Source organism: Tachypleus tridentatus, chromosome 12 (assembly GCF_004210375.1).
Source record: "Tachypleus tridentatus isolate NWPU-2018 chromosome 12, ASM421037v1, whole genome shotgun sequence".
Lineage (NCBI taxonomy): Eukaryota > Metazoa > Arthropoda > Merostomata > Xiphosura > Limulidae > Tachypleus > Tachypleus tridentatus.
In genome coordinates, this window is record NC_134836.1 from 44,671,177 (window position 1) to 44,697,751 (window position 26,575).

Sequence of the window (26,575 nt, forward strand, 5' to 3'; positions counted from 1 at the left end):
AAACGGCTACAAATCTTCTATGTAACGCTATTAACATTATAAATTATTTCAGTCTCTTCCCGAATTCCAAGTTACTGACCGATTTAACACGTAAATTAGTTATCTTATGGCCACGTATTGATCGTGAATTCATTTTAAATAATTCAGCTCCAAAGGTTGGTTTATGGTAAATTCATTTTGTTATTTATGAAGTAAATAATGTATATCTAGGAAGAGAAAGAATATTCGTAAATTTTGATAATGAGGACAAAAGACGATTTATAAAGAAAAAAATATTTCTTTGATAGTTTCACAAATACATTATCTTTTCATCTTGTATAAAACCTAAATATCTGATTATTATAAAGTGTTCCACTCTGTGTCGATCAACACTTATATATGAGATTTGAAAGACCTGCTTCGATTAGTTTTCTCAGTTTTCAACTAAATATTTCAACGTTGTTGAAATGCGTTACAAAAACATAAGACAAAAACATAAGAATAAAAGTTATGGACATCAAATAAATAAAGAAATCAACAGTTGATAAGTTTATTCATTTCGACCAAGTGGTTAGGACGATCGTCTCATGGTCTGGGGTTCGCAGGTTCTAGACCATGTTACACCAAGCATACCCGCCATTTTAGCCATGGAGATGTTATTGCGTTACAGTCAATTCCATTATTCGTTAATAAAGGGACGACTACCGTAGGTAGCCCTCGTGCAGCTTTGCAAGAAATTCAAAAACAAACCTAATACATCATATACCTTCTTTTCATACGATACATACTAAAAGAACTAAGGAAAGCGTGCTTGATAATCTACAAAAAAACACACGTGGTTTCTAAATTCTGTATGTTTAGTGCCTATTTTATAGCTATTGATTGATTTCTTTAGCCTTATATTTTTACTTCCATTATTAAGAACTTTATGAAGCACGTCTATTTTCAATGGTTTGTTTCAGAGAAACCAAAAGCTATTTGGAGGCTCTCATGTCCACAAATCTAAACGAATTCACTACTTCAGTCTAACCTCGATCTCTACGTAACTACTTTGCCACGCTTTCTTCATTACGTCACGAGAGCCGTGACTTGTTAAGGCAGAGAGATTCTGTGTCTCAGGAACGTGACTTGTCAAACTATTTTGTAGGCTTCAGACTGAACTATGTTGTGTTTCCAACAGAATGGTTTATTAGAATTTCTGAAATCAGATTCCGTTCTCTCTGAATTTTAAGGTATCGTCGAAACGTCTTTCCCCTTCAAGCTTCACTTGCAGATAAATAACAAATTGATTTCCTTAATGAATGTACGTTACGGTGATCTGTTTTGGAAAAAAAACACAAAATAACTTGAATTAAAGTTATGAACTTCTTAAGATTATAACACTAAAAAAATAACATAGGGTAAGATCTGTTTAGAAATTGATATAACTTGAATATGTAAAAATTCCTTTAATGTCCTTTGTTTAGTTAGAAAATATTAATTACGTGAAACACAATTAGTTTGAAAGAATAACAAAATCATCTAAATCTTTATACTTTAACAATTGACGATATATTTAGTCAAATTACAAGATATATACTTGTTTATTATGTTCATAGAATACATTACTTATTCAACCTAGATTATTGAGATATTTAGCCAAATTAGGTTAAGATTTTGATGAACAAAATGCCAAATGTTTTAGGTTTATAGGTTCTTTTTAATATCAATCAAAATGAATGCATCTCTATAATTCTAGCCTAAATATCCGACCTCTTTTACATGGACAGGCTGCTTCCGCTGTCTCAAAATTGTTTTACACGAAGTTTCATCTCCTGTAGAGATATTGGCGCGAGCTGGTGGCTAACACAATGAACTCAAAATCTACGGCTCTCGGGATCTAAACCTGTCACAGAACAGGCTTGTCCTTTTAGTTGTGAGAACGTTACAATGGGATTAAAATACAGAATGCACTATTTTTTCTTTCTTAAAAATCCTTAAGGGCTGAATTTTTTATTAAAAATGTATTGGTAAATAAATAGCAGACCTAATACTAGTTTCTTACGATAAGTATAATTGATTATAATCAGGCTTCGCTAGCTTAAAAAGGGTGTTTATATCGTAAAAATTGATTTTTGATAAATTGTTTATATAAACAACGTTCCGGTAACTGGCACTTTTCTCGTGTAACAGCCGGTCTGATGAGCTATGTATTGAGTAAAATCTATCATCAGAAATGGATATGGTTAACATGGTGGGCTTGAAATAATATCATAAAAGCTTCTCTTATTAAAAAAGTATAATGACTGAATGAAGGACGCGACGTTAATAAATATAATAGGCTTAACACTAATATCTTTTGACAAGTATTACTAATTATAATTACGCTTTACTAGTTAACAAAGGCATTCACATCATAACATATATATATAAAAAACATTATATTCCAAAACAGTATATACAGATAGGAAAAGTCTCAGCCATGAATATCCTTATCGAATGTATTTTTACTTACTAGGTTATACATAATAATTTGATTACATAGAATCCATTTAATCAAGAACGACTTTTTGTCATGCAATCATATTCATTGACTGAAACGATAATTTGTTTTAATAAACTAAAACTTTAATTTTAAACTTGTCATCCTTTCTCATTTAAATTCATTCAAACTCAGTACCAAACTTTTAACTCAAGTCAATTAGAGCATCAAAATTAAACCAAATATCACTACATTAATGAATCATTTTGTAAGTAAACAGAAAAGTGATTAGAAATGTAGGAAATTTTTCGAATTGTTTTTAGAACAAATTTCAACTAATTAAAACGTCTGTAATGTTTCTTAGTGTAGAAATATCAATTTATTCGTTTTGTCCTTTATATAGAACCAGGCGTGTTCCAATGTTGAAGACTGAATAGGAAGGTCCAAGATTTGAATATCGATATTCCATTGAAAATGACATGCACTTTCATCTGAGGGAGCATTATAACAGTAACAGTCTATATTACTGCTCTGTTAAAGTAACCTTGTAATCATGTGAGTGCTTCTGACTGGTTAACAGCTCGAATTTAAGAGTGATTATGTCTGAATATTGAAGTTTCTTAGTGGCCGTTTAATCTATGTTTCGTATAAGGTGCCGTTAATGTTAAAAAAAAAAAAAGACGAAATAGCATTACTCCTTCAATGACTCAGTGGTAAGCTTGAAAACTTGGCCACTAAAAGTATGATTTCGATCCTTGCAGTGGACATAGAGTAGATAGCCGTTTGTACAGGTTTTACTCAACAACAAACAAATAAACAATAATGTTAACATGCTAGTTAATCCAAAATCACTAACTCAACGTAAAATAGGCATATTAATTATACCTGATAAGTCGTTTCCCATAATCTAATACGAAATGATGATCTGTTAACGCCAATTGTATTGATTTCATCCAAGTATTTTTGCGACATCTGCTATCTTCATGCATGTTGGTAGAAACGGTATATTTGATTTAAAAAAATATATACGTCAAACTTTGTTGTCGTAACAATTTCTATTGTTAAGCTGGTTATTTTGGATGTCTGCTACAAATAATACAAAGCCCAGTCCACTGAACGACAGCAAAAGTGTTTTATTTCTTAAACTTCAAATTCTATAAGTTGTACGCTCTTTTGTATTACTAACGATAAGTATACTTCCCAAGCAAATAACACCTCAGTAGAAATTCCAATTACCTACTTATTTCTTCATATCTCTTGTTACTTCACTGAAATACAGACCCTAATTTAAGATCTCAACCAAGTACTGGCTGGTGTGATTATCGATGGGCAATCTGTAGCACTCATAAACCAACAAACTTATACAACGTACCCTCTGAACATGTTTGCCACTTGAGCCGTGGGGGCATTATAAAATATTGGGTTAATCCCACTATTTGTTGATGAGAGAATAGTTCAAGGGTTGACGGTGAGTGGTGTTGACTTGACGCTCTCTCTAGTATGTAACTGCTGAATTAAGGACCACGGCTAGAGCAGATAACCCTCGAGTAGCTTTGCGCTAAAGTCAAAACAAACCATTCATATCATATTCCAAACACAAGGGGCCTGTGGATAAGACACTCGACTCGTAATCTAAGTGTCACGGGTTAGAATCCCTGTCACACCAAACATGCTCGACGTTTAAGCCGTGGGAGCGTTATAATGTGTCAGTCAGTCCCACTATTCGCTGGTAAAAGAGTAGCCCAAGAATTGGCGGTGGATGATGATGACTAGCTGCTTTCCCACTAGTCTTACACTGCTAAATTAGAGACGGCTAGCGTAGATTGCTCTCGTGTAGCTTTGCGCCAAATAAAAAAAAACAAAAAACCCAAACACAAGAGAAGATTTCAGACGTTACGCGCTCATTGTGTCGCGTTAAACTCTCTCTAGCGAGCAAAATATACCTCTGAATTAAAACATTAAAAGGATATACTAAAAACAATAAATTATCACTGTCAAACTTCTATTTTCTTTATTTTGCTGTATTTGGCTTAGCAGACTAAGTTGGCTCGTAGCAAATCATAACCAGAAATGTGTTTTTTAATAAAATAAGAAATATGAACAATAGCTTTCAAATGAAACCAACGGCATTTCCAATATTTAACTGTTTTTGATAAATACAATTTTTTTTTTATAACACCTAATACTGGTTTCTCATTTGTTGTGGTTCCTCTGTTTTGTTTTTCACTCTCCAGACTCGTGCATGAATAGTAGCGATGTAGTTAAAGGAAACTGAAACATAAATATAAATTACATAATTTCTACCTTTCATATCTAATCTAACACGTATATTCTAGTTACTTCCACACACAACAAAACTACGGGGGGGGAGAATGACTTGCCACCAAACGCATGAGGATATTGTTGTGTTACTTTTTCCTTCTAATTACTTGAGCATAAATCACCACAAATATTTGTCAATTACGAGTAATTTAAGTAGAATCATTGGATTTTGTGTTAACTAGAATTGGTTAATATCCAGGTTTACAGAATTTCAGGTACATTTTTTTATAGAAATTATAGACGTACACATTAGTATTCTTTGGTATCAATATATTAAGCATGAAAGTTCATTTTGCAATTTTCCTTAACAAAGTTTGATATATACATATATTCTAACCAGTACAATCATTTAGTTTCTTTCAGCTTGTCAGAAAAGTTTCAATGAACAAGTATTTGCACTATTAATCAAATAAACAAAATAAACATTTAAAAATCCTCGGCAGGTTTGTGCCTACATAAATATTTAGACTTAATAAATGTAGTCAAATCTGTTTAGCAGTTACTAGAGAGCTGTATTTAGCTTATTCGTTTAAACATTCGAACAAAAATGTTAACATGTGTTCCATAAACCGTGCACATTAAATAAGTGCTGAAATTACTGGAGTACTTATATAATTTATTGGTTTTCGATACGGATACGGTTGTTTCCATCATCTCCCATAATGAATTATGTTCCTCAGCCAGCAGATTCATAGCAAACTTTGTTCTTATTGAAATATTCCCAAATAAGAAATAACTCATCAAAATAAGAACACTATCTGATGATAATAATACATATGTGTTCTAATTACATATTGAGTAAGATAATATTTCTACGCCCTTTAATCACTCCAATGACTTAAGTATTAGCAGTATCGTTAAACAATAACAATATTATATATACATACCATATTTTAACCTAAAAACTTTCAGCATGAAGTTTAATCACTCCAATGACTTAAGTATTAGCAGTACCGCTAAACAATAACAATATTATATATACATACCATGTTTTAACCTAACAATATAAGCATCCTGTTTGGTACATAATACGTGATGTAAATACGTTTTGTGTTAAATTGTACTTTTACTCCTTCAAATAACTTCAACAACAAACCTTAGTAGTGCGGTTAAAAACACAAAAGTATTTTCTATTGTTATGTGTACAGACCCAGCATGGCCAGGTGGGTTAAGGTGTTCGAATCCCTGTCACACCAAACACGTTCTCCCTTTCAGCCATGGGGGCGTTATAATGTTAGGTCAATCCCCCTATTCGTTGGTAAAAGAGTAGCCCAAGAGTCGGTGGTGGGTGATGATGACTAGCTGCCTTCCCTCTATAGTATAGTTTTGAGCAAAATTCAAAACAAACAAGAAAGTTATGTGTACAGGAAAGGTTGTTCAATTTATGTTCACTGTTATACACTGTTAGGGTATTTTTTGCTTGCTCCAAAAGTGAAGAGTTTTTTTCACAAGAATAATTCACTTATGGTTACTGAAAATTGTATTAAAGTTCCTTTATAATAAATAGCTCTTATTCACCATGGTAACATAAGGATGTAGAATATTGAATAATATTAATGATTTATTTGAGCATTGAAATTCTAAACAACCTTAGCATAACTGCCTCTATTTCAGTCTTTGAACTGTATACAATATTTCCGACCAAATTTTATAAAATTCATGACATTGTCTTAGCGGCTAATTTCCCATACAATGTAACTTTGTCGGTGTATAAAAGCTGAAACAATCAAAATTATTTTAGTTATTTAACAAAAACAACGTATTATTAAGATTTTTTTATCCTAGGCATTCGTGAGAAGTGTAAAAAGAATATTCTGAACAAGTGAAATGTTAAATAATGAAATGTGTAAGAAACGCACTGAGAGGTATTTTACTTTAGTGTTGAAGATGTTTTAAGAAACATGTTCTCTCTAAACCACTTATACATAGGATCTAGAAACTAAGGTGTCTCTTTTCACCGCACTGACCTTTCGAGATTTGTGATTATTCAGAATATGACAATATATGTATCATATAGTGGAAGTGGTACATATCTTCTTTGTATTACGAATTCGTCCAAGTTAACCCATGTGGACCCTGCGATCTCTAGTAGAGCATGAAGAACAACATATACATTAAAATACAAGATATATACTGCAGCATGTATGGAGAGAGAAACTACCACGTTATACTTCTCAAAGAGTAACTAACAAAGTAATAAACCACAAATAAATTGACCTATCTGCTGGAATCTGTAACAAACGTAAGTTTTTTAAAACTTAAAACTTTCAGTTAAAATAAAATGCATTTCTCTAATATTAACAATTTTATGTGCAAATATATGTGAGATACTGAACCCTTGTTTGAAGTCAATTTTCATATAATTTATCATACTTTAAAGCTCTTATATTGATATAATAAACTGTGTTCCTCTGGTTTAGAAATGTCTTCTTATCTAAAGTATCTCAATTGCTTCTATATGGTATACAATTTCAGTATTAGGAGAAAATATTAAAAAAGTTTCGTTGCAGGGCCAGTTACCGATACATATATAGCTGGTACAAACATCATAGCAGAAAAAATTAAAATCTTCTATAAAGCATACTAAAGTGGATGATTATGTTTACCTTCTGTTTTGTGTTTTTTCTGTAAGGAACGTAATATCCTAAAACTTTAGTTAACCATCTGACAACCCCGATCTAACAGTAGAAGCTAATCAGATACGCTTATACCTTGGTAAACTGATCGTTAAAGAAATTGTAATATAATAATTTATCACGTGCAATGTAACTTATCAGATACCTACCAAAAATGTCTCTTTACCAAATTGAAATACCATGAAAGTTACAATAGTGCCAAATGCAGCATGTGCAAATGTGATTAATAGTGGTGTACGAAAGGAATGAATGCACAATATTACTTGAATAACAACCTCGAGATTAAACCCCTTTATAGAAACTGAAGCCCGTCATCGTATGTTCTTTCTCTTTCAACTGTGTGGAAAAAAATAATTTGAAGACTAACACCATTATTCCTTGGTAAAGAGTAGTCAAGAACCATTATGTTGATAAGCTCTTCCCTTATAGTTTAGCACTTCAAACAGATGGCCCTGCAGCAGCATTGCGCAAAGTTCCAGAAACAAACAAAGTATCGGTAGTGACAGCATAATGCATATGACAATATGATTTTACCAGCTAACCAGCTGATTTTAATACCAGATCCTCCACGATTTATCGTGTTAGAACTCCTTATCATAATTACACACTATTATAGATTGTCCGACACTGTGATGTTTTACTCTAATAAGCTTCTTTGAAGAATAAAAAGATCAAGCTGTAGCCACAAATATTTCAATGAATCAGAATGATTAACAGATGTGTTGTCGAATGGAATTTTCCATAATTTTAGTTCCCATGAAAAGAGTTTCCGATTTCTAGTCGTAGCTAGAAGCTTGAGAACCTTTGGCTTGTGAGTCCTTGACAACTTCGAGTCGTTTTTCATTATTTTATAAACGATACCAGTAGATATGTCCAGCATCAATTCAAAGTAATTGTAAGTTGTAAGATTCTCTTTCGTAACAGGAGTATTCATTTTCTCGAACAAGGGGTTGTTCTGGAGTGACTTGTGGTGTATTTTGGGAGCCCGTTATTGTCGTAAACACTCTACGTAAAATATTTCTAAATTTTATTTGCGGATCTTGAAGGTTTGTTTTTTTTTCGAAATATCGTCTTTTTGTGTCCATACAATCTTTAACATTCTAATAATACTATTACCCTTCATCGGGAAGGCATGTGACAGTCTCATAACCGGAAAAATCACCAGGTATGGCACAGGTGATAAATATGTTTCCCTTTACTTTTATATCTGCACCATGAAGTCACTCCATAAGCTTGAGTGAATCATTGTTATAAAATGCAAGTAACATTCTTTACACACGTCTGCCATACCTACAAGTCGAAATATTCTAAGCACCTGAGACAGGTTGAAGAATTTAGTGTTTTAATATTTATATTATCACTATTCTACGTAGTTAAACTGAACTAGCCCTATATTACCAGAATTATTCTGATTTTGTTGTGTTTTTTCATTTCCTCGGAGATTTATCATTAATACTTTTTACTTTTTCCTTAACGATTCTTCTTAATTTTTAAAATTCCTTTTGGTCTTAACAATTGAGAAGTCGTCGTTATTTTCAGCTGTAGCGTTTTCGTTTAAACGTGTAAGTTTACAAGAATACAGTTTATGATTGGACACATAAACAAAGTAATGTTGAGGACACCTTCAGTTGTTGCAGAGTTAGAAGTTGAGAAATATCATCTTAACAACAATTACTATCTTTCGTTTCTCCTTACTTAATTTACACAGTGGTTGGAATGTTTTTACTGCTTTACTAACTATGTCTCTTATTAGACTGTTTCAAGTACACTCATATTTTAAAATTCTAACGTGGCATAAAAGAAATTTTGTGTGTTGTTAATAAACAATTATTATTTCTGTTTTATTTTAGTGTTTTCTAAGATTGGCTTATTTCGTATTTGAAATTTACTCATGTGTTTTTTAGTACTGTGTTTTCTTCAAAGTCAACAAACAAGTTCATAGATATGCTTATCAATACCATATACTGACTACTTCGTTACATATTTATTTCTGGAATTTAATTTCAAAGGCATAATGAAACAAAACTAACCACTTATGGCCTCCGATGCGTCGCTAGAAGACATGAATTTATTTACATAACTTCAAACGTTATTTATTAAATATAACTATATAAAAACATGGACACGGAAATATAAATCGGTTTTACGTTATTAGTATGTATTAATTATTTTACCCAGTAATATTTATTAAATATTTAAAATAAAGCTCAACGTTGCGCAAGTGGTGTATACTAAGGCTTAACTAAGTAATTTAGATTGTTTAATTATGTTAAACTAAAGCCTCTATGGAAGTGCCTTTGAGCTTTTTTTTTTCCTAATTTTTGATATTTAATAGCTGTGTGCAGGAGAACAGTTTCCTAGAAAGTAAGAGTGTGGTGTTGCACTGAAACCCATTCTGTCAATCTAGTAAACCTACATTAAGTATATCTACAATGAGCCACTTATTTCAATTTTCAAACAAAATATAGAAATTTTAAAAAGTATTTTTGCAAAAGAAAATATATATATGTTTTAGAATTTCGCACAAAGGTGTGTGCCTTCTTAAAGCAATACCACATGAGAATATCTAGTGGGTCCACGGAGGAGAATTGAACTCTGATACTATCACTGTGAATACAAAGACTTAACGCTAACCCAGCGGGGTACTCGTAGAAGTCTACACAAGAGCTATCTGCGCATAGCCAATCCTAATATTTCAACTGATCGACTGTACAAAAGGCAGCTAGTCAACAGCTCTTACCACCAAGTGTAATGGTGACAGAGTAGTGAATTTGACTGTCACTTTTATAACACACTCAAAGAACAAATTGTGGAGCATGTTTTTACACCCACAGTTTGAGGATCATAATATCTTATATCCATAGTCCGGGCCCTCTAATCACTAAATCACACCCGGCCCACAAAAAATTAAAACAGAAAAGTTACCTTTGTAACCCAACTGAACGTTAATTCAAAATCGATGTAATCTTATCGTATTGAAGCGTAAAACTTTATTACGGATATTAATAGAGTCCTCATATTATGTGTTTTTTATGCTTTTTTGTCGCATGAAATTGTTTATAAAAGGCGATCAAGAATATTAATCATTTCTTGTTTTAATAACGTTCGAAACTGTTATTTTCTCCTTTCACTTCCTTGAGTTCGTGGGGATGGTGCGACGGCGTGCGTGGGCTTCATCCAGTGTTTGGCTGTATCGAATAACAGTAATGAGGATTCGAATAGTAGACCTAAAGGCAGTAAGTAGTACGGGGGAGGAATTCAAATAGTTCTAATTATCTAACTTTAGGCTAGATTGCATATCCATTTGATTTCAATTTTTGAGATGATAGAGGGAAGTGGATCCTTTAAAATACCTCAATCAGCTTTCCCAAAATTGTAACGTTAATTAACTAGACAAATAAGGCATAGGACAACTTCGCTTTATATATATATTTTGTTAGCAGTTACTAAAATACGCAGTTCAATATCATGAAATGGTTATTGCATAGTAACAATTATATTATTTTAATTTCTGCCATTATTAATTAATAGGTTTTCTTATTAGACTGAAACAGATCTTCATAATAATTTCTACATTTCAAACTATGATTTTTTAGTAATAAGATATTAAAATGAACTTTACCGCTATTGCACACCCAATGAACAATTCCAAATAAAGATAAAATGAACTGATTAAAGTTCATAAAGGAGAGGTGAGTGTTCATTGTGAACTGAGACAATCTTATACACTCATATCCTTTAAATACTGAAATTATTGGATTTGTGGTCAAAAATACACGCTTGACACTGATATTACACATAAAATTAGCTTAGATTGATTCTAAACTCTTTAGATAAATGTTATAGATCATCATAATATTGTGCGCGTGTATGTGTTTTTTCTTATAGCAAAGCCACATTGAGCTATCTGCTGAGCCCGCCCAGGGGAATCGAACCCCTGATTTTAGCGTTGTATATCCCAAGACATACCGCTATACTAGCGTGGGGTAATAACATCGCCTACGTCCTCGAAATTACATTTCTTAATAGAAATAATTTTGAAACTAAAGTTAATAATTACAAGTACAAATACAAGTTTTTACCTTAATTACTGCTAAAATTAAATGGTTCAACGTGTTTGCTGTTAAACATGAAGTGATACAGTAGGCAATCTGTGCTTTGCCTACCTTGAGCATCGAAATCAGATTTGTGACATTATAACTCTAAGCCAGCGGGAAGGAGGGAGAGAAATTCGTCACCTTATCCTTATATTACACAAATTAGATTGTAACATCATAACTCTAAGCCAGCGGGAAGAAGGGGGGAGTAATTCGTCACCTTATCCTTATATTACACAAATCAGATTTGTGAAATCATAACTCTAAGCCAGCGGGAAGAAGAGGGGAGTAATTCGTCACCTTATTCTTATTTTAAACAAATCAGATTTGTGAAATCATAACTCTAAGCCAGCGGGAAGAAGGGGGGAGTAATTCATCACCTTATCCTTATATTACACAAATCAGATTTGTGAACTCATAACTCTAAGCCAGCGGGAAGAAGGGGGTAGTAATTCGTCACCTTATCCTTATATTACACAAATCAGATTTGTGAAATCATAACTCTAAGCCAGCGGGAAGAAGGGGGGAGTAATTCGTCACCTTATCCTTATATTACACAAATCAGATTGTAACATCATAACTCTAAGCCAGCGGGAAGAAGGGGGGAGTAATTCGTCACCTTATCCTTATATTACACAAATCAGATTTGTGAAATCATAACTCTAAGCCAGCGGGAAGAAGAGGGGAGTAATTCGTCACCTTATTCTTATTTTAAACAAATCAGATTTGTGAAATCATAACTCTAAGCCAGCGGGAAGAAGAGGGTAGTAATTCGTCACCTTATCCTTATATTACACAAATCAGATTTGTGAAATCATAACTCTAAGCCAGCGGGAAGAAGGGGGGAGTAATTCGTCACCTTATCCTTATATTACACAAATCAGATTGTAACATCATAACTCTAAGCCAGCGGGAAGAAGGGGGGAGTAATTCGTCACCTTATCCTTATATTACACAAATCAGATTTGTGAAATCATAACTCTAAGCCAGCGGGAAGAAGAGGGAGTAATTCGTCACCTTATTCTTATTTTAAACAAATCAGATTTGTGAAATCATAACTCTAAGCCAGCGGGAAGAAGGGGGGAGTAATTCGTCACCTTATCCTTATATTACACAAATCAGATTGTAACATCATAACTCTAAGCCAGCGGGAAGAAGGGGAGTAATTCGTCACCTTATCCTTATATTACACAAATCAGATTTGTGAAATCATAACTCTAAGCCAGCGGGAAGAAGGAGGGAGTAATTCGTCACCTTATTCTTATATTACACAAATCAGATTTGTGAAATCATAACTCTAAGCCAGCGGGAAGGAGGGGAGAGTAATTCGTCACCTTATCCTTATATTACACAATTAAAGTAGCAGCTTTTTTTCAGAAATCGGTTATTATGTTTTGTAACTACATCTGATTTACTCAGCAATTAAATACTGCACGTGTGACGAAAGCCTCTTTTATGGTTTATTAACTTTTTATTTTTTGATGTTTCATGTCTTTCACTTGATCTCCTTCAAATAACATACTTGCAATGATAACTTGGAACATTTCTTTCATAAATACAAGCATACAATACCTAACATTCTGCGTCTGACTCAAGTTTATTGTTCATTTAGCGTTTCTTTTTAAAGATAAGTTTGCTTTTTTGCTATCTCTTTATTTTTCAGCACACGGATCTTCAAATGTTATATAAATTAGCTAATTAACTGAATTTAATTCGAAAGCTAGTTAGCTTTAAATCATTGTCAATTCTATCTATTAAGCTTCAGATATCTCATTAGTTTCATAATATTTCAATGTAAAAAAAACTAATACTAATGTTGAAATTTCATAATCAATATCAGTTCATTATAGTTCCCCTTCAACTTACACTAAGGTTCAAGAAATAAATAGTTCTGAATATTCTAACGCTATCAGAGAGGAATACTGGAGAAAAAAACCTCTCAATATTCTTGTTGTTGTAAATCTGCATATTCCTACAACTTCCCTTTCGTATAAAGCATAAATAACAATTGGAAGTAGCACTTTTAAACTGAGAGAACCTATTGATTCCAGGGTGTATTGTACCAAAATTTAATAGAACATCATTTTTAGGTAAGCCCGACATAGTCAGGTGGTTAAGGCACCCGACACGTAAACTGAGGGTTGTGGATTTGAATCCCCGTCACACCAAACATGCTCGCCCTTTCAGCCGCGAGGTTGTTATAACGTGACGGTCAATTCCACTATTCCTTGGTAAAAGAGTAGCCCAAGAGTTGGCGGTGGGTGGTGATGACTAGCTTCCTTCCCCTAGTCCTACACTGCTAAAATAGGGACGACTAACGCAGATAGCCCTGGTGTAACTTAACCCGAAATTCAAAACAAATCAAACCATATGCCAGAACAAATTCTGGTCTGATTTATCCCGTAAAAATCGATCGAATAATTCGGTTCAATATATCTTCGAGTGCTCCTAGTAGCACAACGGGTATGTCTGCGAGCTTACAACGCTATAAATCGAACTCCGATATCCGTGGTGAGCAAAGAAAAATACCTCATTTTGTAGCTTAGTGCTTACTTACAAACAAACAAAGCGTCTTCGAATGTTAACCCCCCAGTGACTCAGCGGTATGTCTGCAGACTTACAACGCTAAAAACCAAGTATCGATACCCGTGATGGGCAGAGCACAGATAGCCCATTGTGTAACTTTGTGCTTAATTCAAAAACAACAACAACGTCTTCGAATATTATGTCCACCCCTCCAAAACTATACCATACCTTCGTCTGTTTATACTGTTGCCTTCTGTTATCAAAATACGAACAGCAACCATATGAGTTGTAGTTAGATCATGACTATTATTTCTATGCGTTTTAGAGTAGCTACATTATGAGTATTATTTGTATTATTTTTATTTGTTTTAAGATAGTTAGATCATAACTATTATTTCTATGTAATGTCTACGAAAATTAATGAAAGAGTAACAATGTAATGCGTAAAACGTTTCAAGTGTTTCTTTCCCTTTTACTTCAGAAATGTGAACGTTACGTGTTCACCGAAAAGTTCAAAATGCTGTGTTCTTTCACATGCGCTACACACAAATAACCTGTAATTCTGAGGTCTCACTTATGAGCTGGTCTCACACTGCTAGAAGTCATACCCGTTTGGTTTTTTTTGGGGGGGTCTAAACTTTCCTATATAAGGTACTAGAAACTCCTTAGTATTATGTTAATGTGTTCTGTGTTAACGTTTATTATGTTGACTTTAGAAATACCTGGAGAAAAGGTCCTCCATTGGAGGTCGGTGAAAAATAAATTTTGGAGAGTAAACCGTATTCAATATATATATGTATGTGTGTTCATTCTCTCCGTATAAAATAGTTTCATATACATTTTTTTTCGTTAAAATCTTTAAACAACTTAAAAAGCAGTTAGGTTATCCTACGTATTATGACTGAGTCTCATGTTTGAACGGAGTTTATTGTATTTTATTTATCTAAAGCAACTACAGTGGAATTCCTCTAAGCGGCCACCCCTCAGATTCGGTCACCCCCTTGAAAGCGGTCATTCAATCACAGTAACTTTTTTTGTTTACATAATCCCTAATTATATACAGTGGAACCCCTCTAATCAGTCCAGTTTGTCTCAGTCCCGAAGGTGGCTGCTTTCGAGGGTTCCACTGTAAATATAGCTAGTTTGTCTTTCTTTTTGTCATATCGGTTGTCTAGTCTCTCTTCCCGATTCATTTAGGCAAGAATTTAGTTTCCGCAATAAATTTTCTACTGAACGTCACAATCTCTTCCCTCTAGTCATTCAGACCACAATTCAGTCTCCATAATACATTTTGTGCTGAACGTCCCAGTCTCTTCCCTCTAGTAATTCAGGTCAAATTTCGGTCTCCGTAATACATTTTGTGCTAAACGTCCCAGTCTCTTCCCTCTAGTCATTCAGGCCAGAATTTATTCTCCATAATACATTTTGTGCTGAACGTCCCAATCTCTTCCCTCTAGTCATTCAGGTTAAATTTCGGTCTCCGTAATACATTTTGTACTGAGCTTCTACCGAGAGTACGGGCTGGCTAATCTTATCTAGAAGGAAATTAATACTCCTGAGAAAACCAGACACATAGAAATGTTTTGAAAAATACATCTCTAATTCTGACATGAATTACTACAGTACTCTTCTCTTTTATAAAGACCTCTACAACAATTTTATCTAAATGAAAGCTTTTAAGCTGGGATGATCGATTATCGAAACCGAAACACAACCATATAAAGTTTTTCATGTATAAACATATTCATGTTTGTTCGTTCGCTGCTTTCTACAACAATCTGTGTCCAGTTTTCTTTTTTTTCTGAAAGAAACCACGCTGTTTTATTTAAAATAGTACAATCAGTTTGCCCTAATACAGTATTATACAATACATAAAGGGCACATTTTCCTTGACATACCACTTTTCTCCTCCAAAGAACAAATATCTCAAGTATACTTCAGTTAACTTCACTCCACCACAAAATGGTTGTCATTCTCGAGCTCAAGCTCCCTGCTAAACCTGACAGTTCATGAAACTACTGACACTTTTCCAGACAAGCAAAATCAACACTATTTTTAAATCACCAAAAATATCGCTTGCACTACCTTGTAAAGAACTGAACAATCGTTTGTTCAAAATTGACTAAACGCCTCTAGCCATTCAACAAACGTAAGTTTTTTGTCAAAACCATAAATCATTCTTATTTCTTAAAGTTCAACCATCTTGATCATTCTATTACTGATATGGTTTTCTTAGGTACTGGAAACTGATTTAAAACTAAAGTAGTAGATAGACAAGGTGAAGAAAACTTATATAACTGTATGACTATGAAGGCATGTTGCACTGAGGAGTATAATTCATGTTAAAATCAATGATTTTCGATGTTCAGTAATTTATCGGTCATGTAAAAATTAGTTTTATTTACTTCCACATAAGAGATGTTTCTTTCTATTTGTATATGAATTATTAGTTTATTATTTTTGTTTTCATCTTTTCTATTATACTTTTATAACTAAATCTTTTCTATGTTATTAGGTATTTTGACGTCATAATAGTTAATAATGTCACTTTTAGTCACATCGTTTCGTCTTACGTTATTCATATTTCGTTTTTCTAAAACGTTTCTATTTGAAAGTATTTTTCTAATTCTTCCCTCATTCTATTCCTTTAATTCACAACTTCTTTATTAATAGTCCAACCAGTTTTTTGCCGTGCAACTTATGTGTATTTTAAATATGCGATTTCTTGGTCTATAGATAATAAATGTAAAGGTGTTTGAAATGAGATAACTAAAAAACGTAGTTCGTGTTCACTTGTTTCATTATATAAACGTAGGATTTAAGAAGTGATGTATGGTTCTATTTTTGTCAATTTCTAAGACATAAATTATTTAAACATCCAAAGACGTTTTGTTTGTTTGTTTTGAATTTCGCGCAAAACTCCACGAGGGCTATTTGCGCTACCTGTTTCTAATTTAGCAATGTAAGACTAGAGGGAAGGCAGCTAGTCATCACCACCCACCACCAACTCTTGGGCTACTCTTTTACTAACGAATAGTGTGATTGACCGTCCCATTATAATACCCCCATGGCTGAAAGGATGGGCATGTTTAGTGTGACGGGGATTCGAACCCACGATCCTAGGATTACGAGTTGAGTGCCTTAAACACCTAGCCATGGCGGGCATGCATCCATAGAGAACTTTAAATGTTAAATTATTATTATTTTCCAAAATTATTCTGAGTCTTTCATAGACTGAGAATATATATATTCAAATATTTAGAAATCGATTTTTTAACTATTTTATCAGTTTTATGTGTAAGTCATTTCAATTTGGCGAAGTTAAAACTTTTCTTCTCGTGTACACAAAGCTAGATATATTTTGGTCAAATAAAATATCTAAAGTGATACACCAGTGCAGACAATGTTCCCTTTTCTGTTGACGAATTCCGAATCATGCGGCTTCCAATGTAATCCCGAATAAGTCTAAAACTGAAAAATATGTTTCTTGTTCAATTTACACGTATCAAGAAAGCGCTCTCTCCGGATGGACCAACATCCTTACTGTTCGGATCGTGAGTATGCTTAAGTCCTGAGTGCCTAAGAAATCATAGTGATGCAGATCGGATTTCCGTCTCTATCTATCGGCTTTGTACGTGAAGAAGTGGATCCGATCTGTCTTTATTTACGTTTACTACGAGCATAAAAAAAATCCTACATGTACAAACAATACAAACTCTGTAATGGTAATCTTTGTAGTTAGTCGCAAAACTCTTATAAAATTGAAATTTTTACGTATATAGTTTTGTGACTTGCAGGCAAATCATCGTAGAATCTATTGAAACCTAAGATGTATTCTATCATTTATTAACAAAATATCTTTTTTTGTAAGTCGAGAAATCCTCCCGAAACAGAACGCAGTGGCAGTTATCACAAACTGCCTTTTCTGTATCATTGGTTAAAAATTCTGAAACAAACAAAATTAAAGTAACAAGTACACAAAATGTGTATATAACAAGTACGCAAAATGTGTATATAACAAGTACACAAAATATGTATATAACAAGTACACGAAATATGTGTATATAACAAGTACACAAAATGTGTATATAACAAGTACACAAAATATGTATATAACAAGTACACAAAATATGTGTATATAACAAGTACACAAAATATGTGTATATAACAACACAAAATGTGTATATAACAAGTACACAAAAATGTGTATATAACAAATTACACAAAATATGTATATAACAGGTACACAAAATGTGTATATAACAAGTACACAAAATATGTGTATATAACAAGTACACAAAATGTGTATATAACAACAAGCATGTGTAAATATGTGTATATAGCAAGTACACAAAATGTGTATATAACAAGTACACAAAATGTGTATATAACAAGTACACAAAATATGTGTATATAACAAGTACACAAAATATGTGTATATAACAAGTACACAAAATATGTGCATATAACAAGTACACAAAATGTGCATATAACAAGTACACAAAATGTGTATATAACAAGTACATAAAATATGTGTATATAACCAATACATGAATTCTCATTATTTTCTCAAATAAATTAATGAGATATTACACAAAACTTTAACATGTCTTCAGATTATGTTATTTTATGATACATGTGTAAAATGCTATAAAGCAGCATAACATAGAAAGTACAAAACAGATTAATAATTTAAAACTTTAAAAGAATTATGATTATTTACTTCTCCTGAAGCTTAACCCACAGTCATTAATATTTAAGTTTGGTGCCCTGAACTTTTGAAAATAAAACAATACAAAGAAACTAATATCTTAAAGTAAATTAAGTGTCTACTTAAAAAAATTCTAAATTAACTTTTATGGTGCCTGAGTTACTAACAGTTTTTGTTTCTGATATCCATTAAGAATGTTTAGTGATTACCTTTCACTTCAGTCACTAGTAAATAGCCTAACTCCAATAATCACTTTTTGTTTTAAGAAATCAACTTACGTGATTAATATGTTTGTAGTTTTAAATTCCTTCAAAACTCGCCATCTGTTTCAAGTATTTATTAGACAGTTAGCAATTAAATGTTTTGAAAAACACATGGTGTATGAAATACCGTCGTGTTTTGTATCAATATATATAAAAGCCAAGTCTCTGTCAGTACGTCAGTTACACTCTATTTCTCCCAATTTCGTGAGTTTCACGAGTCCAATTTCATTTTTTAGCCTATAATTATTTTTCTTTTTCATTGTCCTTTCCAATCTTAGTTTTATTCAATCACTAACATAGGTATAAATAGCTCCTAAATTTTGGCATTTTTCTGTTATGTAAAAGCCTGTCAAGAAGAGAGTTCCAAGGACCAGATTAAGCATAGTGCTATGCACGTAACACAACTTCATCGATGTCATTATCACATCAGGGTAGATAGGACCCCGTAATAGTTTTTTTACCCATTTCAGTGTATACTGACACTTGTTTATTGGATAAAATTTTCACTTTTTGCCCATATCAGGCTCGATGAGTTGACCATAGTTTGAGAAGTAGTGACGTAGCTAGTTGATTGTTTAGCTTAGGTTGTAGGTTACGAATTACAACCTAAGCTGAATAATTAACTAGCTACGTCAATGCATCTCAAACTATAATAAATTCGTTGTGCCTGAAATAGGACAATCGGGAAGACTTCCGTGATCGAAAACGCGAAAGCGAATCACAGCCTATAAACTCCTGTGAAAAATAAGTCAAAATTTAACACAGGTCTACGCTTGAGAATTATTACGAATAAAAGCCTTTTTTAAAACAGACTGAAGTGACCAAAACGAACAGGTGTGTATGTAATCACATGGTCATCGTGTGTTTTAATCTTTATCCAAAGGCACCAATATATAGAATGTTTGCTCAGTTATATGTAGTGAAGTCAGGAATGATTTGTAGCATGTTCTTAAGAAAGGAAAGTTTATATATTTTTGTAAATAATTTATTTTGTGTATTGTCAGTTTTCTGTGGAATAGTTTTGGTTTCAAGTGGTTTCAGTCATTCCTATGAGGCTTTTAAGCTAGTTTTTTTTCTATATAGATCTTCGACAAAATGTAACTTTTAAAGGATGATCTTCTACCCAAGGTACATTTCATTCGATTAGAAAATTGTGTTCAGCTTTTGAGAAAAAAAACAAACATGTTTATTTCTTTGTTTTTTGTCAAAAGCAGATTTATTTAAAAATATCGTTATTATTCTCTTTTCTTTCTTATACTGATTCAGTTGTGTGCTGATTTATTGTATAAAGATATATGTCACTGCAAGCTATCTTCAGAATTTTTCTTCGGAATGTTATTGTTTTCCCACCCCACAGTGACACAGCCTGTGGACTTACAACGCTAGAAACCTTGTTTCGATACCCTTGGTCGGCAGATCACAGACAGCCCATTATGTAGCTTTGTGGTTAACTTCAAAGAAATAAACAAAAGAATGTTATTGATTAATATTTGTGCAATTCACAGTTGTTGTTGTTTTAACAACACTGTAATTTTTACAGGTACTATATTATTTATAAAATATTATTAAAAAAAAGATTTTCTTACATCCAAACAAACCAATCATATTTGTTTGTCTTTGCAACGCTCTATACATCTCTAACATTAGATGTTGAAGCACAATCTCCTCATCTAAAATAAGGTGTTAAACGCCTACTCCTTTCAAGCCCCTCGGTATTTCCGAGATAAATCCGAGTGGCTTATAACGTTTCGGTACCAGTGATGGGCAGAACACAGATATCTCATTGTATAGCTTTGCGCTTAACAACAACAAACTTTTTCATACTAAACTATAACGTTTCGGTACCAGTGATGGGCAGAACACAGATATCTCATTGTATAGCTTTGCGCTTAACAACAACAAACTTTTTCACACTAAACTATAACGTTTCGGTACCAGTGATGGGCAGAAGACAGATATCTCATTGTATAGCTTTGCGCTTAACAACAACAAACTTTTTCACACTAAACTATATTTTAACAAATACTTTTATTCTACCTGTTGAATTTGTTTTATTTTTAAATTCTTAAATATTTTTAAAAATATTTCTCTAAAGACCACGTATACTTCCAATAAGTATAGTATTAAAGTTTCTTTTCATACCACCTACAAACAGATATTTACTTTAAAAAAAAATCCAGAAATATAGGTATAGAGAGCAGTCAAACTCTATTGGTACATTAAAGTGCGAAAAACTATACAGATGATTCAATCCGTTTTATGTTTGACAACACCTTAAAATATTGTGGTTTAATGGTTATCGTGTCGGACTGTAGATCTGGGGATTACAGGTTCGAGAACCGTTGCTGTAGATGTAAATTCAGTTACTATATTAAAATAATCGAAGAGTTAGTGAGGGGTGTCGTTCAAGAGCTGCCTTTCCTTTAATTTATCAGCTCAACACTAGGAATGACCATAGTGCTGATAGTCCATACATAGCGTCGTGCGAATTTTCAAATTAAAAAACAAACAAAATTTGAAACAAATATAAGCAAGTTTCTCATAAAATGACAAAGATTATTATTCTATAAAAGACGCGTCCATCTGAAGTAGTTTCATGAAGTTCAGTTAACATTACATTAGTAAAAAGCAGTTATATTTATTTTAAATTTGAACAGTACAAAAATGTGTTTCGTTTGAGACCAGTAGAAGTGCTCTGTGATAACTCATGTTGATAAGGTTACACGATAAGTACAGACAGTGACTAATGCTGCTTCTCGAATTGAAGAACATTAAAATTTGTGGGAAAGTACTTACGTGATGGATCCAGTTAATCCGTAAAGCTATTCAACCTTATCAAATAATATAAATCTGCTTTGTGTTATCGTTATTAGAATAATACTCTAGGCTACAGCTGGGAAAAGTTACCGAGTGTTACGTTCCAAACAACTACAGAATACGTGTTCCAATACTATATATTGAAACTATTATGGACCTCGCCACGACCGGTCATGTTCTATCTGATCGTGACAATAGCCTTATTGTACAGTTTATCATTGAGAAAAGTTCTGTTGTAAATGTATCACATTTGAAGCTTACCTCTACTCCTGCATGCTTTCAATTGGCCATTTAGTGTCCGAGGACGACGTTTTCCCAATGACTTTTCAAAGAGTCTTGATATGGAATACCATGAATATTCATTTGATTCTCTAAATGCATGAAATGAAACAGATATTTTGTGAAAGCAACTTGTGTACGTATCATTTGTGTCACTTTTCCAGACAGAAATTCTTCTTGGTATTTTGTTTAACGTTGCCTGGGGAACGAAAAGAAATTTCACTGCTCTCCTTTGATTTCATAGGTTTTCGCATTTTTACAAGATAAAGCAATTTGCTTACTACAGCTGAAGTCACGAGCTGTTGCAGGCGTTTTTTATGGTCTTGTTGCCCCAACTTAATCCATATTTCTTTGATTTTTAAATATCAATAAGGACAAGAAATGTTTGCCTTCTTTAAAATTCTAAATTCATGATTCGAACATATCCTTATGATCCGAGAGTAAAAATATCTCGAGTCGGAAATGGCTGTGATGTACCTTTACCAAAAGCGATCAGTTTGTTTTGATGTATTATCGTATCGCCAAATATGTCAAACTGTAGTCGTGAACATCCTGTTCGAACTCATTATTAGATCATCTGTGATTGTCGTACGACTTATTGGCTTTCATGTTCAAATATCGTTTTAATATAATTTACTCGATCGTTTGTAAAATCTGCAAACTTGGCACTAAAAATTAGAGATTTGAAATAAGGAAACTTTGAGATTATGTGTAAATCTTTGACGTCCATTGTTAATTTATAGAATACTTTTATCAGCTTTATCATTTATAGCTAAGAGGAATAATACAAAGAAAATTAGACTAAAAGCATTCACTTTTTGTTGTTTCTGTTTCACTTCTCGGTACATTTTAACCGTATTTTTAAAATAATATCACTTTTTCGTTATGGTTAAATGCTAAAGAAGTGTTAAAACCATGCTACAAGTCAGGATCTTCTCTCGCTAATCATAAATTCTGTTGTAGCGTCTTTGTCAGTGTCCAGTTCAAGTGACGTGATACTGTCCATAATTTAGAATCACCACCCCATAAATACAACTAACCTGTCAGCAGCAAACTTTGGGTGTTTTTATTATGTTACATATATTACTTTGTTTTGCCATAATTAACTTTATTATTGCTCATACTTTAAGACAAGTCTCCAATGTAAATAAGAAAAAATTTCACTTTCATCAGTGTTTGAAATAGTTTATGGTTTGTTCTGAATTTTGCGCAAAGCTACACGAGATTTATCTGCGTTAGCCGTCCTTAACTTGTCAGTAGTAGTCGAAATGGAAGGCAGCCAATCAAAACCACTCAAAATCACCCATTCGGCTACTCTTTTACCAACGAATAGTGGAACTGACCACATATTATAACACCCCCACGCCTGAAAGGGCGAACACGTTCGATGGAATGGGGATTCGAAACTGGGACCCGCAGATTCTAAATCAAACGCCCTAACCATCTAGCCATGACGGGCAGCTTGAAATAGTTAAAAACAAACTGTGATAACCACTAAATGGCAATAAGTAAAGGTGAAAACAAAGAAAGTATCATTACAAACTAAATACATATATTTCTGACTATGGTGATAAGTGCTGGTGAGCAACCTTTTGGAAAATAGAAATCCAGGTATTAGGAAAATATACTGATTTTATTTCGAATGTAAATAATATAAACGTTTTTATTGAATTGACTTTTCGCTACAAGAGGTCTCTCACTGCGCAATCTAGTTTAACAGCCCAAATTCAAACTAAAAGAAGTAAAACCAGTGACAATTGGCACATATTTCAAAGAAGGAGTTGCTGATTTCTTAGTGAGCCAAAAATATAAGAAAACTCCAATTATCGGCATGAGATGAAATACATTTTATATGGGACTCACATTTTCTCTCTCTCATTGTTTGGGTATATATGTGAATACCCAGGAAGGTCAGGTGCACTTGATCTCTTCCTCCCAAGCACATTCTTGTTTGTTTTGTTTATTTGTTATTGAACATAGCGCAAAGATACACTAGGGCTAGCTGGGACGGGGTAAAGTCTAGTGGCTAGAGTACTGGTACTATGAATTCTAGAATTCATACTTAACGCCCCGTTGTTCCATAATCGCATACGCAGTTATAACCTAAGGCGTACTATAAACTTTGTCTTTGAAATCTCGTGCAACGCTACAAGAGAGCTATTTGCACTAGGCGTTACTAATTTATCACTTTAAGACAAGAGGGAAGGTATCTAGTCATAACCACTCTCCACTAACTCTTGGGCTACTCTTTTACCAACGAATAATAGGATAACGGGATTGATAGTCACATTGTAACGACTCCACGGCTGAAAGGGCGAGCACGTTTGGTGCGACGGGGATTCGGACACATGACCCTCAGATTAGAGTCGAGTGCCTTAACCACCTAACCTTGCCAGGCCTACTAGCATAGACAGCTCTGGAAGAGCTTGGCTTGGTATAATCTGATGGTGTGGGCACTCAACTTGGAAGTTGATGATTGTGGGTTGGACTCCCCGTCACGCCCTTCAGCTGTGGTGGTGTTTAAACGTGACTTTCAATCTCAATATTCGTTGATAAAAGAGTAGCTCAAGAGTTGGCGGTTGGTTGTGATGAGTACCTGAATTTGTTCTAGCATATCACTGCTAAATTAGGGACGGCTAGCGCAGATAGCCCCTGTGAAGTTTTCCGCGAAATTCAGAAAAAAAAAAACTCTCGAATAACTTTGCACGAAATACAACAAACAATAATTTTTTAATAAATATTTCTAATTTATACACTATCATTAATTTTTTGGTAATTTTGTAATTTCATTTCTATCTGATTTATTTTTAATTTATTATTTTGATATTGTTGTACTATAAATGTACTATAAAATTTGTTTTTGAAATCTCGTGCAACGCTACAAGAGGGCTATCTGCGCTAGCCGTCCCTAATTTAACAGTTTAAGACAAGAGGGAAGGCAACTAGTTGTAACCACCTACGGCCAACTCTTGGGCTACTCTTATACCAACGAATAGTAGGGATTGACCATAACTTTATAACGCCTCCAAGGTTGAAAGGGCAAGCGAGCATGTTTGGCGTGACAGGAATTCAAACCCGTAAACCTCAGTTTACGAGTCGAGTGTCTTAACCACTTGGCCTGCACATTCTTTCCTTATATTTATATAGTCTTGCTAGAACCATAACTTTACTAGTAGAGGAAATTAATGTTGTTGTTTTTTTGCAATTAATCAAAAACTATTAATTACATAAAGATACTCTTTATAATTAATTAGTTATGCTGGCGTAGTGTAAGGTATTGATCTGTTCCTTCCTACCTTCACGCCTCTCAGTATGTCTGCGGACTTACAACACTAAAAACCTGGTTTCGATACCCGTGGTGGGCAGAGCACGGAGAGCCCGTTGTGTAGCTTTGTGTTTAAGTAAAAAACAACAAAACAACAACATCTTACCTTCATATTCTAATTTCTAAGGGAAACATAAGTAGGGAAAGGTTTATTATCTCTAAACTATTTCAGATATATTCGACACTCTGGGTTCCATAAACGATCAATTGTGTTGAACACCTTTATATTTTCTGTCTACACATTTCATGCGTGTGTGTTTTGTTACATCAAAGCTACACTGAGCTATCTGCTGTGTCCATCGAGAAAAATCAAATTCCTGATTTAAGCGTTATAAATCCAAAGACTTACTACTGTCACACTTCGGGACACGCGGTAATTTATTCTGATACTGGGATTGTTTTCTGAGGTTATATGAAGATTATTTAGCCTTGTTCACAGTTCTAAGAAACATATATAATTGGTTGCTTTTCTTCATTAATATCATTATATTTCCTAAAATATATTAAGTAAATAATGAATAGAAAGATAAAACATTTGTTGTGCTTTTTGTCTAGTTTATTCCGAGAAAAACATTTCTAAACAATAAGCATTCACAAAATTTTAATCTCTCGGTGCAGGCATTTAGTGGATTAAAACCAGTCAAAATTTTCAGATAGATCTGTCTTTTTGGCTTAATTATAACATATTTTAAAGTGTTAGCCGTAGTCAATCTTTGTTTTAAGCTAGTTAATTAATTAGGTATTATATATTTTTATACTATTACAAATTTATTTTTGCTTTTCGTTTTTATGTTTAATTTCATGTCTATGTCTCATTACAGTAGTTATAACCACAACAGATTAACTCTTTTAACAAACTATTAAGAAGAGGTTAAAACATTGATCTACCGTAAATTGAACTAGATAGAACATGTTACATTACATGTTAACACCATATTGTATTTTAATTTACGTAAGTCATACTATTAATTAAGTTAATTTTCATATATTGAATTAGTTTTAAGACATAAGAGCATTCTATAGGAGCTCTCGTTTTTTATTGGTTTCGATTTTTAACTTTAGGTTAGATACAATAAATTACACTTTCGAAACATCATCACAACTTTTTTAAAAACATAGGGTAGCGTATTAACTATCTAGAGCTTAGAAAATGTTTCAA

General features: G+C 33.2%; 1 long non-coding RNA gene across 2 annotated transcripts in view; it reads right to left on the bottom strand.

Moving 5' to 3' along the window:
* Nucleotides 1–26,575, bottom strand: part of LOC143234988 (uncharacterized) — a 73,687-nt gene that overhangs the window by 2,451 nt on the left and 44,661 nt on the right. For both annotated transcript variants that reach the window (XR_013018883.1, XR_013018882.1), the window contains exon 3: nt 1,010–1,297. This is a non-coding gene — a long non-coding RNA (uncharacterized LOC143234988). The remainder of the gene's footprint in view (nt 1–1,009; nt 1,298–26,575) is intronic.